Below are 18746 nucleotides of genomic sequence, written 5' to 3'. Positions count from 1 at the left end.
TAAGATTACAAAGGTCAAGTCAAATGGAGATGGCGCTGCCAGCCCCCAGCCTGTCAATGTCTTGTAGAGTTACGGCAATTTTCATTTCACCACATCTTCCTAACAGAATAATAGGTGAATGATCTCTTTGAAATATTATATTCCTTTGTATTAGCAATGGCTAGAAAAATAATAATTATAATAAATGTAAAGAGACAAGAAAATATGACATAATTAAGAAAATAATAGAAACTGACACACTGATAATATAGATACTGCACTTAGCAGAAACTGATTTTAAATAACCATAACTCATTTCTATGATAAAATCAGACAAATCAGTGACTGCATGTATAAATTCAAAGATAATTCAAATCAATAAAAAAGCAAAGTTTTATTCTAAGATTGAAAAAATGCAACTAAAATTAAGAATAAGATATATTACTTGACTCGGATGAACACAGGATTGGTGACCAAAGACAAAATTTTAAAAATTTCATTATATAATTACAGAGATAAATTAAAAAAATATAATACATAAGAGTATATGAAACAAGTAGGGTATAGTCAAAAGTTATTATGCACACATTTAATAATAAAAAAGTTCTTATACAAATGTTTAATAATTTTTAACAAGGCATTAATCCAAGGTAGAAGTGTATAGATCATCCAGATGGCTATTGAAGCATTCCATGTAAAGGATGGTGGTGTGAAATGAATACACAGAGGCATCCTTTCTTCATTTATTTAAAACATATTTAGCTTGTACACACAACGTGAAAAGACAGATAGTTATCTAAGGGAGAACACAGATTAAGCAGCTGCTGCTGTGTGGACTGAATTAAAAAACTGTAGTACATATATACGATGGAATATTACAGAGCCAAAAAGAAGGCCAAAATCATGGACTTTGCAGCAATTTGGATGGTTTTCGAGTCACTAATTTTCAGTAATTTTTCATGGAAACAAAGAACTGAGTACTACATGTTCTCCCTCATAAGTGGACCCTGAACGTTTACCATAATACCATAAGAAAGGGATAGGCAGGGGCCAGAAACTGCCATAACATTAATAAGAGTTCCTGATCTCAAACCAGGCAAAGTGGGGACCCAAGGGAGGCCCAAACTTTACCTGCATGATGCCCACTTGTATACCTAATCCTGAATTGTACTCCGCATCTTTAAAATAAAATAATTATTTTTAAATGTCTTAAAGTAAGAAAAAAAAATCCCATAATGACATGGTATGTGGTTGAACATGGTAAACAACTATAGTTCAACCAAGTGCTTGTGGCCACATGTCTTGCAAAGCGAAATTGTAAAAGGGACCGCATCTCCTCTGATATTATCCATAGAGGGCCAACTAACAGTAGGATTTGCAATGGGAAAGCAAGCTAGTCATGTGTGTGGTGCTGACCATGGGGGAGGGAGCAGACATGTTTTCTTATCAGGTGTAAGGGAGCTACAACCTCCACTCACCCTCTACCTCTCCTCCTCTGCTTGCTTAAGCGACATCTTGTTTTTCCTGCCAATGACATCTGCTTTCTCAAGGAGTGCATCTCAAGGCTGTGTAATCACCAGCCCCAGTCTGCTTCCTCAAGGTTACAGGACCACCAGCACCTGCTTCCTCAGGACTACATGTGCTACGGGACCACCAGACCGCAGCTAGGGCGTATAAAGGGACACACCAATAGAACAAGATGCTGGTTCTTAAGGTCCAGTCTTCCTTTCCTTTCCCTCGAATACAGGTTCTTTTCTTTACCTAACCACTCAGCTCGTTCCCTTTTTCTCCACAACTTCCCTTACATTAGGACCTCTCCTTATCTGATACAATCCAGATGTCATAAGGAGAGTCTCTTTCTTTAAAAGTCATAAAATCAGAGAAATATCATCCTCATTCTCTGTGAAATCATCCTGAAGTTAAGGGACAGAAATATATCTGGTGGACAGGCATGGCAGCTCACACCTGTCATCCAGTGATTTTGAAGACTGAGGCAGGAGGATAACTTGAGCCCAGGTGTTTGAGACCAGACTAGGTACAGAGTGAGTCCTCATCTCTAAAAAAGATAAAGTTAAAAATTTAGCCATCTGCTTGGAATGCTGAAGCAGAAGGATCACCTGAGCCCAGCTGGTCGAGACTATGTTGAGCCATGTTTGCACCACTACACTTCAGCCTGGTCAACAAAATGAGATCACAACTCAAAGAGATTTTTAAAAAAACCCCAAAACGAATACATCTGGCAAATGCTACATTCAGCTTACCGTCTGGGACCCAGAATATCTCAAAATAAACAACTAATAAAAATACAGACATAAACTGAATATCTTTTATTTTTTACAATCAATATACTTGCATTTCTTACTGTGTAATATTTCATTAATAGCAAATATTTTTAAGCAAACACTTACAGATAATATTAAATCCTTCTAATCACTGTAACTTTTTGAAAATGTATGGTTTTCACAGAAAACCTGTGAGGTTGAAAGAGTCTTTTATCAGCATTTTGAACTGAGAAAAGAGTGAGCCTGAGAGTTTCCATGATAGATTTACAGACAGTTATCCTCAAGTAGCAAGAACGTGGACCAAGTTTCCTCTCACCCCATTCATCTCTGATACTCTGCATAAGAGCTCAGGTTCATGAGCCTTGGCTGATACCATTTGAAACAGAAATTTAGAGCAATTCCTATCAGTATCCTACTGCTGGGATGTCAGAATTCAAACTAAAACTGACTTTTATTGCTACTTACAGTCTAAGTACTATGGTACCCGTTCCCATTATGCTTATGTATGATTTTCTCCTAGGAGTTGAAACACTTTGCAGACATTATCCAATTAAACCTCACACACTTCCCTTTGAGGTAGATATGGAGTAACTTAATCATTTTCCCTTCTATATTTATACCTCTGTTAAGAGCTATAGAAGGCTTAGCAAACTGATAGCTTATAATTAGCCTTCTTTGATTGAAAGGGGGAAAAAGCTCATACCACTAGGGAAGACTGCACTAAATTTATAGAATAGCAAGAGAGAGGGAGAAGCTTGGAAATGGCAATCATATAAAATATGAGTCTTTGACTCGCACTGTGAAAGCTAATATGCAGAGAGAAATTCATCATTATTGTGGGATATGAGAGAGGGATATGTTTTTGCATCATCGGCTTTTACATTTTAATGCATATACACAACAACAAAACCTTCACTGAATTTCCTCCGATTTAGTGAGAACTATGGAAACTTCAGACACTTTAAAAATTGCAACATGCCTTTTCCTCATAATTTTGTTTTTTGAACCGGAGTCTCACTCTGTCATCCAGGTCGGAGTGCAGTGGCACGCTCACAGCCACCGCAGCCACGACCTGCTGGGCTCAGGCGACCCTTCCACCTCAGCCTTCCAAGTCACTAGAACTACAGATGTGCACCACCACATCCAGCGAACTTCTTGTCCTTGTGGAGATGAGGTATCTCCAAGTTGTCCAGGCTGGTCTCAAACCCATGAGCTCAGTAATCCTCTCACCATGGCCTCCCAAATTGCGAGGATTATAGGCATGAGCCACCACACCCAGCCGAATTGTTAAAATAATTTTTAAGAGTTTACTTTTAAATACTTCAGATTTTCATATCTATTTGGGGAAGATTATTTTAAACACATAGCTCGTCATTTGACAGCACACATTTCCAAGTATGTAGCTTTGCATTTTACTATATTGACTCTTTCTTACATTTTCAGTTTGCTTGTTGCTTTCTGTCCTAATACAAATACTGTTTCCAAAATCTACCCCACGGTCACTCCACTACCTTCCATACTTTTCCTTTTTTAATTCATCCTCTATTTCCTGTTATCTGTTGAAGTACAAGGTATTCAAGGTTGTGGTATACATTACAGCTGATATATTTGTCAGCCTATGACAACGTTTTAAGATACTAATCTTACACTCCAGCACTAGATCATGATCATATAGGAAATTATTTTGATGCTCATAAAAAAGCTCTAACTCATGTGTAAGAGTGTCATATGTCTTCGGTCCTTCCACTTTGGCAATCTGTGATATATCTTGGAATGTTATCTCTACTTCAACTGAGGTTATTTTTCTAATTTTCTGGTGATATATATGTACGATAATTATTTACTCTAATATTAGATTTTATTTCTGACTTCAACCATGCCTCTGTTATACCACTTCCTTGTATATTTGCCACTGCATCACTTCTTACCTTCGTACTTGTCATAAATACAAACATATTCATTAAAAGTAAATACATAAAATTGCCAAGACACATGAGGACAGATAGTCTTCACCCTGCAAAATTGGAAGAGGTTTCAGTGAAAGGTCTTTTAACAATTGTGTGGATAGGGCTTGGAGGAGACGGGTGAAAATTCCAGAGAAACCCAGGAATCACCAATGTAAGGTTCCAGTGCTATCCTAAACTTCCAAAGATGAGGAAGAAAGCAATGACTAAAACCTAGAAAGAATAGTTTTATGGAGAGGACTGTGGTCCTCTGTAGAAAGATGCAATGAACCTATGATGAACTAGCAAGGATGGAGACATTACATCAATGCCCCATTTTTTTTCTCCCACCTCCAACATCTGCTCACGCTTTGAATGGAAAAATTCCAGCAGAAGTTAGAAGACAGAAATCTGGCTGGTATATCTGAGTCACTCCTCTGGGACATACACATGACAGAAGAAGGTAATGAGTGAATATGGGTGGCAAACAGGAAATATAGAAAACAGTGGACTTTATCCTGTCTTCTACTGCTTTTATTCCTGAGCTATTGCATATGAAATGCATCCTGCAACAACTGATTTTGCCCTTATTTATCTTTTGTATTTATGTTGTGGCTTCTCAGTAATTAAGATCAGAAAAAAAAAAAACATGGAGATAATTTGGTTATGTAATCTACGAAATACATTTCAGGATGCAAAGGAAGTGAAATGAATAGTGTAGGTAAAGTAGGCTTGAAAACCACCAGTTAGGAGTGTACTAAATAAAATACTTTTGCATGAATAATTTCAGCACCTCAAGCTGTGTAATTTTTCCTCTGACTTTCAACTTTCACAATAGCAGCATAAGCTTTGGGTAATTTGAGGCTGCCCAGCCTGGATTGCCTAGTGACACTATGGACTTGGGGTCCCTGCAAGCTTGGACAATGGTGATTCCAACAGTCACAGCCTCTCAGATGCTACAGAAGCTACGGGGACATCAAGTTCCTTGGCTCTGCACAGCATTTCCTCTTATTTTTCCTTCCCTGAAGGAGGGTGGCGTTTCCTACAGTGTCTCCTTATTGGGTAGACTCCTTTTTTTCCTACTTACAGCCTCTTAAATACTTTTATAATTAATTGTATATATTGGAACTTCTCTGAAGTTCTTAGAGTGGTATCTGCTTTTCTGACTATAAGTTGACAAATATACCATTTTTCATTTGCTCTCATTTGACTATTTCAACAGTAACTAAAATAAATTATTACTACTAATGCGTTCTTATAATTTAAATATATTTTGCTTGTTATCAATATTACATTTCCTAAAAAACTTAAAATAATTGTCCTATCTTTGTTAACCTTTGATTTAAACACCTTATTATTTTCTCTCATTGGCAAGTTTAATCATTACACTACTTGTGGCTGACCTCTCTCAAATAATGTAGAATTTTTATGAATATAATGTTGTACACTCCAGCACCCCCACGATCAGGGAACACTTTAATTTCAAACTTTCTGAGAATAAATTAAAGTTGAAATGATTATGTCCGAGATCATTTAGTTATAAAAACATCATTAAGCATAAACTATTACTAAAAACACAAAATATATGTCTCTTCTCTAGTTAACAATTACAAATGAAAATTGAAAAATCACTATCTTGTTCAACACTCTTGTAGTTACTGCATTATTTCAATTTGGTTTTCTCTAAAAAGACATTTTAAATACCCATATACCCTAGGCCAGGTTAACACTATCATCTCAAATGTACTTGAAAGTATCATGGGTAAAGAATATTTGAAGAATTATATATTTGGAAAAATAATCAGCGCTAATGTTCTCATTTTCACATCTACTACAGACATTGTTAACGTAAGTCTCTCACTCATCAAAATGCCACACATATTATGGTTTCTTGAATGTGCTTTTTAGTGCAGAAAACAAGCATACTTGGATTTGAACTCATGAGGATCTAAAATATCAGGCTAGGGAAAACTTTGTGTGTGTGTGTGAGTAAGAGTCTCACTCCCTAGCCCAGGCTGGAGTGCAGTGGCATGTTCATGGTCACCCCAGCATCGACTTGATAGGCTCCGGCAATCTTTTCACTTCACCCTTCCAAGTAGCCGGAATTATAGGCATGTGCTACCATGCTCGGCTAATTTTTCATTTATTGTACAGACAAGGCCTTGCCAAGTTGCCCAGGCTGGTCCTGAACCCATGGACTTAGGCACTCCAAGAGAAAACCTTTTTTGTAAATTTGATACCACCATAAAGCATTCCATTACATTTAGAAAATTAAACTGACAAAGATTTTGCAAACTCTTGATTTACAGCCAAACCTTTCTCCACAATTCTGCTCTTTCTTTTACTAAACAAAGTCACATTCATGGATCCCATTCAATCCCATAATTTTTCTCAAAACAATTTTAAGCTTATTTTACGACTGCTAGATTTCAAATCCTTTCAAGGATAAAACAATCAATTGCTTCATCTAGAAATGCTGGTATTCTGTATCTTAGCCACTTTTTTTTCCTACTGTCTTCTCATTCTTGCTGTATTTGTGTATCTACAAATGTCAAAGTTTTGTCATAATGATAGCTATCAGCTTACTTAGACTTGACATCACCATCACCATACAAAAACCATATGCAAATTTAAAACCTAAAATATATTTTATTACTTTACTTCCACATATAATTATGCCACTTTGCCTATGTTAAAAATACAATTAGAACATTTTGCTAGACAAATTCTGTTTTAGAGAGGATTATTTTTTGTATAGTTTTCTTTTGATAGCATGGTGTATCTGAGAAAACACACAAATATTTTATGCAAATACTATGATATTATTATTTGCCTTTAGAACTATATTTTCCTCAATGTTCTAATAATTTTACATTAGCATTTTACTTTAACTAAAGACTCTGTTAGCCTGTAAGCATTTGCTCAACGTTAGGCAAAGAGGATTTCACTTTTTGATGTATATTTTCAATTCACTTGACCATATGTCTACAGAATGTAGAAGACAATAACCTCACTTTATCTGCCACAGAATAAATATTTCAAAGTTATCCATAGTCAGTAGTGTCATCAAACACTTTAGTTTTCCATTGACTGCTCTTGCAAAGAGTTGAGATAACCAAACCGACAAACAAAAGCAAAATTGCTCACAAACATTTTTTATAAAATATTTTGTCATAAGTTAGTATATGAAGAATACAAAAAGAAAAACAAAATTTCATTAGGGATATAAAGTTAAAATCAAGATTTTCAAATAATACTTGATTGTGAAATTTTTCGAAATATAAATTTTACTGATATTAAATATTGTATGTTTCTGTAACATAAGGGTTTCTTCAAAGGACAAGAAACCATCAACTGAGTGAACAGAAAACCTGCAAAATGGTGAACAAAATATTTGCAGTTTATGCCTCAAACAAAGGACTAATATACAGAGTCTACAAGGAACTCAAACAACTCAACATAAAAAAAATCAACCAACCTTATAAAAAAATGACAAAGGCCATGAATAGGCACTTCTCAAAAGATACACAAGCAGCCAATAATCATATGAAAAAATACTCAACGTCACTAATCATTAGAGAAATGTAAATTAAAACTACATTCCACCTGTCAGATATCACATTACACCTGCCATAATGCCTATCATTAAAAAGTCAAAGAACAAAAGGCATTGGTGCAGTTGTGAAGAAAAAGGAATGCTCCTTCCCTAGTGGGTTGGAACTAGGCAGACTCATCTTCACCACCACACAGACCATGAACAACCTCTGGATGAAGTGGGGAATATGAGTGAGGGTAGTTCTGAAGTTCTGTTCTCCTTCCATGGTCTTCAAAGGTCCCTTGTGCCTTGTAGGACTCCAGCCCCCCACAGGAAACCGCCTTCCCAACAACCATGCTCTGCCAGAACCCATATAAAGCAGTGCAGGAAAAACAAAAACAAACAAACAAACAAAAACTTGAGCAGCTCCAGTCACCAGATTCTGGGAATTCAATATTTGCTGAAAGATTTTAGCTATCCTGGGATGGAAGGTTAATCTGCCCAAAGGATAGATTCCTCTGAGGAAGAGAGTTCTTGGCTGAAGTGGACTCCTGGGAGATGTCCAGAGGCCAGCCACAACTTTACATTCTGAATGCAGACTGCCTGAGGCTCAGATGGAAAAGCTAGGTGACACTTGTGGCCTTAGAAAACTTTAACTTCCCATGTAAGCACATTTGTGTAGCCTCTGCACAACACAGTAAGATGACCCCAAAGACTGGAACTCCTTCCCAATCCCCTATGAGGTAGCCAATTGGACACACAGATAGAGAGCTTGTGTGCTTTCCTCCTGTTCCTGCAGAAGGGCTCAACGCAAACAAGAGCCTTCAGCATTACCACCAGTCCCACCCATTGTCTAGGCCAGCTAGGCACTTCCTTGAGACAACACAGATCGAGCACAAAGTCCACAGTTGGCACTTTCCACAAGCACCACCTTCTGGACACAAAACATCTGGCACAATCCATTACATCTTATATATCTTAGCTTTGGGGAAGGTCTGATTGCAGACCTTAGCTAACACCACTATCCAAGCCACACTGGCTATTCAGGATGTCTTGAGCCTATGCATGTACCCGTCATAGCACAGTCAAAGCTAACACTTGAGAAACTCACCATACCAATGTTGGATATAACCAAGGGTACCCTACATTCCTTATGTCAGCCCCTGTCAACAAATATGAAGAATTACTCTACCCAAATGAGAAGAAACCAGAAAAGAATTCTAAAATATGAAAAATCAGAGTTCTTCAACCTCCCCAAAAACCACACTAACTCTTCAGCAATGAAATCTAGCCAAAATAAAATCTTCAAAATTCCAGTGGTGAATTTCAAAATTTTAATTATAAAATACTTCAGGGTGATCAAGGAGAAAGTTTAAAATTACCATAAATAAATTTTAAAAATTCAGACACGAATGAAAAAGTATTCATGAGATATATAATTTTTTAAAAAGCTGTACTTCTTGAAATGAAAGACTCATTTACAGAAGTATAAATGCAGTGGAAATTTTACAATAGACTAGGACAAATAGAAGACAGGATCTCAGAACTTGAAGATAAGGCTTTCAAATTAACCCAGTTAGACAACAATAAAGAGACAAAGAACCTGAGAAAAAAGCAAGTCTCCAAGAAATGTTGTATTATGTAAAGCAACCAAACCTAAGAATTATAGGTGTTTCTGAGGAAGAAGAAAAAGCGGCAGGTTTGGAAAACCTACATGAGGGAAAATGGAGTGAAACGTCCCTGGCCTTGTCATAGATTTAAATATCCAGATAAAAGAATGCTTGACGAACTCTTGAGAGATTCATTGCAAACAGTTCATCCCCAAGGCATCTAATCATCCAGTTATGCAAAGTTAAGAATTCTAGAACAGCAAGACAAAAACATAAAATAACGTATAAAGGCAAACCTATCAGATTAACAGCAGACACCTCAGCAGAAACCCTACAAGCCCAAAGGGTTGGGACCTTATCTTCAATCTCTTCAAACAGAATAACAGTTAGTCAAAGATTTTGTATCCTGCAACACTAAATATCTTAACTGAAGTAGAAATAAAGTCTTTCTCAGACAAGCAAATGCTGAGGGAATTTGTTACCACTAGACCTGCTCTACAAAAAATACCCAAAGCAGATTTAAATATTGAAACAAAGGTCAAAATACACCAGTCAGAGAACACTGGATATCATAAAGCTCATAGGACTTATAGAAAAACAAAAGCAACCAGGTAATACCCAACATGATGAGTGGAATAACCCTTTGTTAATATTTGCTAATCATTATTAACCTTGATTGTAAATGGTCTCACTGCCCCCCTTTAAAAATACAGATTGGCAGAATGGATAATAAAAAACACAATCCAAGTATCTGCTGCCTTTAAGAGAACCACTTGACACACAAAGACTCCTGTAGACTCAGGGTATAGAGGTAGCAAAATATCCATGAAAATGAAAACCTAAAACAAGTAGGAGTAGCCATCCTTGGATCAGATAAAACAAACTTTAAATTAAAAACAGTCAAAAGAGACAAGGAAGGTTATTATATAATGATAAAAGAATCAATCCAACAATATGTGACAATTTTAAATATATAAGAATTTAATACCAAAGCTCCCAGCTTTATAAAACAAATTCTACTAGACCTAAGCAAAGAGATAGACAGCAATACAACAGTAATGGGAGACTTCAAAGCACCGCTGACAGCAATAGACAGATCGTCAAGGCAGAACCTCAACAAAGAAACATTGGACTTAAGCTCAATTGAGCAAGTGGACTTAATAGACAGCTACAGCAAATTCTACCTCCAAATACAGAATATCCATTTTTCTCATTAGCACATGGAGCAGTCTCCAAGGTAGTTCATAGGCTAGGCCACGAGGATAGGCACCGCCTCAGAACATGGCAGAAAAAGCAAAACAAAAAAAACAAAACGCAGACTAGAAATTAACTCCAAGAGGAACTCCCAAAATCAAAAAAATACCTGGAAAAATGTGCTCCCGAATGATCTTTGGGTCAACAATGAAATCAAGACAGAAATTTTAAAATTCCTTTAAATGAATAACTACAATGACATAAAGTAGAAATTGGTATGGAAATATCTCAGATAGGTGAAATTAGATCTACTATTTTATCCACCGTTTAAATTGCTAGGTAACTACCCAAAGGAACAGAATTCGCTATATAAAAAAGCCAATTGAACTCGCATGTTCATCATAGCACAATTCACCACGCAAAGATGTGAAGTCAGCCTAAATGCCAATAAACTTATAATATTCCATGGTGTGTGTGTGTGTGTGTGTGTGTGTGTGTGTGTGTGTGTGTGTGTAATGGAATACTATTTAGCCATAAGAATGAATGAAATAATGCAACGACTTGAAAAGAATTATCTTAAGTGATTTTATGCAGGAACAGAAAACCAAATACCCAATGTCTTCACTTGGAGTGCGAGCTAAACTGAGTCTGAAAAGGCATAGAGAATGGTATAAACATACAGCGGTCCCCAACACTTTTGGCATCAGGGACAGGTTGTGTGTGGAAGACAATTTTTTCATGAAGAAGCGGGGGGGACGGGAAGGAGAGTCATCAGGCATTAGATTCTCATAAGGAACACACAATCTAGATTCCTCCCATGTGCAATTCCTGAGAGGGCTCCGCTCCTATCAGAATCTAATGCTGGGATGATCTGACAAGAGACAGAGCTAGCTCGCTGCTCATTGGCTGTGCAGTCCAGGTCCTACCAGGCTAGGACCTGTACCAGTCCATGCCCTGGGAATGAGGACCCCTGGTATAATGAACATTGGATATTCAGAAGGAGAGAAGGTTTAAGGGGGTGAGGGATGAGAAATTACCCATAGGGTGTACACTCTTCAGGTAATGGGTATAGTAAAAGCCCAGACTTGTCACCGTACAACTTACCCATGTAATTAAAAACTATTTGTACCCCCCAAAGCTACTGAAGTCTAAAAAAATTTATATTGTTCTCTGACATGCATAATATTTTATCTTGTTTTCTCATAATACTCCAAAAATTGATGAATTTTAAGCTCATTAATTATAACAGCTTGTTCACTATTTAAAATTTTAATTCTTATTATGCTTAATCATGCAAAGAACATAATTTTAATCAAATATAAGATATTTCATACCTGCACAGAATAACATAATGAGGACACATAACCCCCCCAAAACCCAAAAGGTGAGGTTGTATTTGTGTCTTTTTCCCATTCAATGATGCCACTCCTTTAATCAACACTTCAATATCTTAGCAAAGAAAAGCTATTTGATCTGATTAGTTATGGGTTACTTTAATAAGTATACTATTTTACCTTTTGAGGCTTATTTTAACTACCTCTTTTTAGTGTTATTTGTACAATTTGACTGAGCTTGAGCTAACAAATTTAGAAAAATCACCGTGAAATCAAAGCATATTCACTTATTTGGTGGTGTGCCTTACGTTTCTAATTAGCATTTCTAAAAATAAATTGATTTTACCTGTTTCAAATGAATAAAGCTGATTACATGACATATTCTCTTGTGTATTTCATCCTGGCAGAAAAGGCTCTTTGGTAAGCTCTCCTCAGAACATAGCATGAGTAAGTATGCAAACTTTTGAAAAAACATTTTTCAAAGGCACTGATTTTTATTAGGTTTAAACGTTCCTCTAGATTTTTAAGTCCATTACGATTATTTTTTTTACCTGATTTTTTAAAACGAAAACTTATCATGTATGTTTATATACCTCAATCTATTTGAATTTTACTCCATTATATTAATAGGAGGTATGGGCATGTTTATTTCTGTATTGTCCAGATTACCGGATGTATGAATGTTCACACCGTGGCTTCATATTCTAGCACTCTACCATAAAAATGCTACCATAGTATTATCATTTTTACTGTCTTCCTACTTGATTAAAATGTGACTCTTTTTGTCTAAAAGTCCACTCCAAAAATAAAGCTGTATCCTAGTAAAATTATAGAATATTATTACATGATAAGAAGATGATATGGTACACTGCCCATGTGACACACCTACGTTGATGCAGACATTAGCAAGACTATGCCTTAATGCCAAGGTTTGAGTCCACTGGCCATTATATCAGGTGCTATGCACAAGGTCTCTACAGGGAAAGAGGCATGTGTCTCAAGCCACACTACAGAGGGATTAGTTGGCTTTAGACATGCTTTCATCAAGCTCCACATTCAGGCGATGAACAAGTATTTATCAAATGCTTCAAATATACTAAACATTGTTTTAGGAACTAGAAAAAAATAGGTAAATTAAAATATCTGCCTCCCTCAGACCTAATTTTCAACAGTTAGATGCCAACAATAACAAAATAAGGACGACATTCATGTGTTTCATATAGTGTGTAAGAAGGGGTAAGTGTTGCTACTGGAAAAACAAAAGAAACAGACAAAGGAGGATCAGAAGTTTAGGGGAAAGTGTTTATGCGATTGTCAGGGTAACTTCCTTGAGAAGTTGATATTCATGCAGAAGCTTGAAGAAGGTAAAATTGTCAGCCAGGTGGACATGTCAGTCAAGAGCGTAACAAGGAGAGGGAACAGTATTTGCATGCTGACGCGTTCCAGAAACAGTAGGAAAGCCAGTCTGTACCGAAGAGAGCGAGCCAAAGAGAATGTCATAATGTGGTCAGGGCATTAAGAAAGGCGAGTTACTTAGAGCTTTGCAGGCTGTTATAAGCTTGTCTGTTTTTACTTTCAGGGAAATAAGACATCAAGGCATTGGTGATTTCTGTGGGGAGAAATTACAGACACTGATAAAGATTTTCATGGGACAATTGTGTTGAGAATATACCATAGGGAGAAAAAATGTGAACGATGGAAAACAGTTTGGTGTCTTTTGCAATAATCCAAGTGAAAAATTATGAATCTGCTATCCATGGAAATGATTAAGACACTATATTACTTGAAGATACTTTGGAGGCAGAGCTAACAGAATGTCTAAATTAACTGAATAGGAGACATGAGAGAAAAAGGTGAAGTCAGGAGGATTTCAAGACTTTCAGTTTAAAGAATTTTAAAAATGGATCTGCAATCTACTGCAATTAGGAACTCTGCAGATGAAGCAGATTTGGGAGATAGGGAAGGCGGTTGGTATGGAAAAAGTTGAATTAGAGATAGCTATTTGATATCTAACAAGGGGTGTCTAGTAGCAGCTGAGTAATGAGTATGCAAGCCAGGTTGGTGCTGCAAACATAAAGTCAGGAGTGTTTAGTATACAGTTGACATTCAAAGTGACACAGTTGAAAACCTCACCAAGGGGATGAAAATAAATAACAAGCATAAGAGGCCCAAGCACTGAGCTGTAGGCATTCTATTAAGAAGTAAGGGGAAAGAAGAATCTGGTAAGAACACCTGGGAGGAATCATCACCAAAATACGATGAAAATCGGGAGCACCTGGTATTCGGGAAACTAAGAATTAGCCACAGACAACCCTGCAAAGTTCAAGATTTAAATAGATTGAATGGGATCTACTCGCCTGTAATATCCCACGTCTAAACTATTCACAATCAAGAGACAAGTCTAATCAGTAAAGACATTCGTAAGTCTCAATGTGCATAATATATCTCAGCACATTTGATTGGCATACGCTCAACATCAGCCTAGATAGCGGCAACTTTCAAATTTCTATAAGATGAAAATTATTTTCAGGGGGTTGGGAAAAGGGAGAAGATTAAACAAAGGGATCATTTCTGTGTACAAGAGGAAACTATGAGAGCAGAAATTGATAAAGACAACGTCTGCAGGTTTTCAGATGATTTTCGTCATTTCCAGAATGAAGAACCACCTCAAGCCACTGCAGCTGCAACAAGAAATTTTCAAAGTCCTCATTAAAAAAGTATTAATTGATGTGAGGTATTTACATCATCCAGGTTGTCTTGCTCTGACCTCACCAGTCTCTCAGAAGGCATTTATGAGGTATTTTTTTTTTAGGTTAGGAAACTCAAAATTGAGCCAGGAAAGAGAACTATATGATCTTAGACTAGAGTGGGTTCCCAAAAGGTTCACCACTATGAAATAAAACTTTTAGTTTTTCTCCAAGAAAACATTTTCTTCTTAACTTAAACACACATTTTCTCTCTTTCCTTATATTTTATTTGCATTTAGTGTCCAAGTCTTACTACTTCTACTTACAGAATATTTCTGAGCCTGTTTAGGTATTTACATTTTTCATTGCATCATCGTAAAATTTAGTTAAGCTTCTATTCTTGGTATTCTTTGATTTTAATCTCTATCACAGCATTTTTAAGTTTTTTGTAGTTCTTTTCTCTCTTACTTTTCTTAAATTATTGGGAGCCTGTTTCTGATTCTTATTTGCAACACAATTTTCAGAAGGGATCTTGGCATTTAGTAGATACTGAGGGAAATTTCTGTTGAATGAGTTAATAGGTCTGACCTTTACAATCAAAACCAGGATGGCTGAGCTATTTTTCTCATTTGCCTTCCTACGTGTCGCACTGGAAACGTCTTGGGCTTCATCTCACATCTTACTGGCCTGCTTTCATGCCAGCCACTGTCACCACTGCCAGCTTTATAAAGGCATAACCTGACAACATGTTTCATCTGCTGAGACATGTGTCTCTTATCTTGTGAGCCAGGGCTTCTCCGATTCACTGTTTGGGAGGAATTTTCCTAGCATTCGTGCCTGTGCAGCCTAGAATCTTGGGGAAGTAAGGACATCCCAAGTCAGTCACTGCACAATGAAAAAGGTGAATGTGTGCTCCCAGCTGCGGCAACTCAGGTTGGAAGCACTAAGACACACTGGACACATTCTTTCAGAAGGTTCTAGTGGGATCTACAGACAGCGGTCCACTGTGGTGACCAAATTTGATGATAAATACTTGCATTATGTTTTGTTCTTTGTTTTATGGTCTCCAGACCCTACTTCTCTTCCATGAGATTCCTTCTCAAATTAAACTACGACATTCATGCAGCCTCCTATCAGAAGATAACTTTTTGTTGGGAAAATAAACTAAGGTATGGGTTTCCCACTTGCACACACTTGATTAATTGTGTAGGTACTGCAGACAAGGCCTCAGAAAATGCAGCACACGACATGTGTTTTTTTCTGTCTAAAAAAAAAAAAAAAACATGTCTGGATTCATCACATCCATTAGAAATAGTTACCATTCCTTGATGTGTACACCTAATAAGATTTTCAATATTTAAAAATATGTATTATTATATCCAGTTTGCAATATTGGTTGTTTTTTGAAGATTAGATTTTCTCCCCATGATGATAATGTTTTAAAGCAAGAAATAATTTCTTAAATGAATTTCTTTTTCTCACAATGCCCAGCAGAATGTAGGAAGATATTAGAGACTAGATAATTTGTGATGAGTTAAATATCAACTTTCAGAGAAATCCTATACATTTCTAAATACTATTTTAAAAAAACTATCATTTTACAAAACATCACTTTAGGAATAAGTCGTAAAATTGTAGGTAGCACCTAGTAGCAAAGATTTTAAGCTGCAAGAAGCATGCATGCACAGGTAACTTTTTTTAAGCACTAGTCACAAGAGCAAAAACATGGAACCCATCATGCCGCCCATCAACAGTGGACTGGATAAAAAAAATATGGTACATATACATGATGGAATATTATGCAGCCATAAAGAAGGACAAAATTATGAACTTCACAGCAACTTGGATGGATTTAGAGTCTATATCACTCAGTGATCTATCACAGAAATAAATAACTGAGTACCACATGTTCTCGCTCATAAGCAGACTTTGACCGATTATCCTAAAACTATAAGAAAGGGATTGGCAGTAGCAGGATGCCACCAGAGGAGGTGGGGGAAACTTCACCAATAAGGGAACCTGATCTTAAACCAGGTGAAGTGGGGATGGAAGTGAGACCCAAACTTTATCTGTACAATGACCATTTATATACCTAACCCTGAACGGTATGCCACATCTTTAAAATAAAAAATAAAGAAGATTTTAAGCTTTTGCATTTGGATTTCATTAATTCTCAAAATCATATACGAATTAGACACATGGCATCAAATATAACAGTTGCAGGAGAAATTTTTTTTTTTTTGAGCCATGCAACATGAATTTAAATTTTGTTTGTGATTTGATGAACTGACATTCTTAAATCCTCATTTTTCACCCCTAACAATAGGCAATCAAAAAGCTGTCTTTCCTCCTAGACAGAGTACTACTAAGTTCATAGGTAAAAATGTTTGAGAAATAACTCTGTAATCTAGGTAGATGAAAATTATTATTATGCTAAAGCTTTTCGTCGCAAATTATATTTGAGACTCTATTGTACTATCACTTTAAAAGCAGTTTGTTAAATGTCTGACCATATCTAGGTATTATTTAAAAAATTAAAAAGACATTAAGACACTCATAATTTTTAAAATGATCTTTCATCTATTAAAAAAAAAAGCACCAGCCGGGTTCGGTGGCTCAGCCTGTAATCCTGCGCCTTTGGGAGGCAGAGGTGAGTGGATTGCCTGAGCCCGCGAGTTCGAGACCCGCCTGGGCAGCAAGACCTCATCGCTACAATAAATCAAAAAATCAGCCAGGCGTGGTAGTGCATGCCTGTAATTCCGGCTACGTGGAAGGCTAAGGTGGAAGGATCACCGGAACCCAGCAGGTCGGGGTTGCAGTGGCCGGGAGCGGCCACTGCACTCCAGTCTGGGCGACAGAGTGAGACTCCAACTCAAAAAAAAAAAAACAAAAACAAAAACAAAAAGCACCACTATCAAAACTATTAAACTTAACACAGAGACACTATGGCAGACAAAAAATGACTTCAGCTTTACATATATTACAAACAATTTTTTAATTTAATAATTCATTCTCTCATAACTAAAAAATACCAAATTAAAACACAAGTATTTTTATTTTAGAGTTGGATAATATTCTGTCAAGGTCAGTTCATTGTGGTTTACAAACCCTACAAGATCCACCAAGACAAATAAGTCTAACATTTGTAAAGAGCACAAATTAAATTTAATGAGACATATATATATATAAATTATAAATGTATATATTTTTAACTATCTCGTGTTTGGGGGATTAAGTAGCATATATATATAAAGCATAATAATGAATGTGACAACTATAATAATAGACATGATGGTGTTTGCTATTGGATTTTTATGTGATTTTTCTCAACGTTATGTATTCTGTTGCCTTTGAAACATTGTGTTGTTTTTCTTTTTTTATTCCAGTAGATCTGTTTTTAACCACCAATGAAGGGAACAATGAACTCTTCCAAGAGAGTCAGCAAAGTTCTGAGAGTCCATGTCAACTGCAACACGTTCAGGACTGCAGCCATTTTTGATGTTTCTTCAACAGAGAGCTATGACATGAATGAATCATGACAAAAGAAATACTGAGTGAGCCCAAACTGCCTACCTGACCATAGGAAGATAACTGCACAGTTAATGTACATGTTTAATCATGAGCCCAAAGGCAATAAAGTCTACTAAAGAACAAACAAAACGATACACTTTTTCGCCACGAAACATTTTAAAATATTGATGTATTCAGTCCCTCTTTCAGTCAGACTCAAATATAGGTAGACATCCATCATGTCTGGTAAAATGCAAATGTTTGGCTCACTAAATGGCTTGAAGAAAAGGCTTTAAAATTAGATAGGAAGGAGAAATGTACAAGCACAAAGTGTAAGGCTGTTTGGGAATAAAGCTATCTCTATTTTCCAGGAATAAAGCACATTTAAAAAGTTAGAAAATAAAGAGTATAAATGTTCTCAAATATGGAAACGACAAATATGACAATTCTGGATATATTTATATATGCTCATAAATCTTTGCAACAAGAAGTGCCCCCATTATCTTTTATGATTTTTTTGTTTTTTTGAAAGTCAATTAGACCAACGTACCAGAGATTTTTACTTTTAGATTTGTTGTCGGTTGGGAATGTGATTTTTTTTTTTTTTTTTTTATTTTTTTATTTTTTGAGTTGGAGTCTTACTCTGTCACCCAGACTGGAGTGCAGTGCAGC

Source organism: Carlito syrichta, unplaced genomic scaffold (assembly GCF_000164805.1).
Source record: "Carlito syrichta isolate Samal-C Ts95f unplaced genomic scaffold, Tarsius_syrichta-2.0.1 Scaffold309493, whole genome shotgun sequence".
NCBI lineage: Eukaryota > Metazoa > Chordata > Mammalia > Primates > Tarsiidae > Carlito > Carlito syrichta.
This window is presented reverse-complemented; position numbering follows the sequence as displayed.